The following is a 1224-nucleotide window of genomic DNA, read 5'->3' on the forward strand; positions in this document are numbered from 1 at the left end:
TATATATATATATATATATATATATGTATGTATGTATGTATATATATGTATATCTACATATATTGTGTGTGTGTGAGAGGGAGAGCTTCAACTCCTCACCTTCAATTCTACCTACTTTTTCTTTTCATTTCGAGGCACTGTCAGTTGAAGATACATATTTGTTTCCACCTTTGACTACAATACAAGTTAGAGTTTCATTCTGTTAGTTTATACCACATAAATTATAGTATAGAAATAAAGCTATAATTCTCATTGGAAGAAACAACATAAACAGTAACTGCTGTTTAGTCTACATATGTATTACCCTAGAAAGATATTATATTTATGTTGGCGATTTAACTTTATGTGCTTAGCAGAAGGTTTCGTGCTTCCTCAAAAGCTTTGCAAGTTAATGAGGAAATGAATAGTTATTGCATGCACAGCTAAGAATCACAAGAACTGCCAAAACACAGCTGGCTTTTCCAACCAAAACGATTGAACATTTCATTTGACAGATGAAGTAAAATCCAAAGGGTGTTGAGCATTTTTGTTTTTCTCTTGGATAATGGTCCGAAACAGAAAACAAAGTGAGGAATCACTTCCTAAAATTCGGTATAAGACAACATTAAGTTAACTGAAATTTAAGGATTTTGAAAATTAAACTCTGGTGTATGGATATTTAGAACTGAAGTTTTCTGGTAGGTTTGCGTAATTAAGTTGTTGAGTATTCCATGAAGCGTTGCATATTTTTGAAGTGTTTCCGTGACTTTGTACTTGGTGAATCATTAAGGAAAAACCTTACACTATTGCACATGTTGAGTGTTGACCGTTCTCTGAAATGACCAACCCTATCTAGATTGGCCTATTAATGCACCCATCTACCTCTCTGTCATGCTTGACTTTACAATCTTCACTATTTTCCTTCTTTCCCTTTTTCCCTTTTGCTGAAAAATAACTGTTTTCTTCTACCATCTTCCACTGATTCGGAGGAAGAAAAAATGGCAACAAGCACTTCAAGTCTTTCTGCACAGTTGGGGAAAGCAAAAGAAAAATAGAGCCAAAAAAAAAAAAAAAAAAGGTTTACCCATGTATGACCTCGTGATCCAACTCTATCTGTATATTAATTTTGCTATTTCTAACATATATTCTTTGTTTGGAAGAACCTATTCCATGCTTTACCCAAGAAAAAACAAAACCTTTTTGTTCCCTCTTTGTATTTTAGGTAGAAAAACAAACAGAAACAAC

The sequence above is a fragment of the Vigna radiata genome, chromosome 7 (genome assembly GCF_000741045.1).
Source record: "Vigna radiata var. radiata cultivar VC1973A chromosome 7, Vradiata_ver6, whole genome shotgun sequence".
In the NCBI taxonomy this organism is placed as follows: Eukaryota; Viridiplantae; Streptophyta; class Magnoliopsida; order Fabales; family Fabaceae; genus Vigna; species Vigna radiata.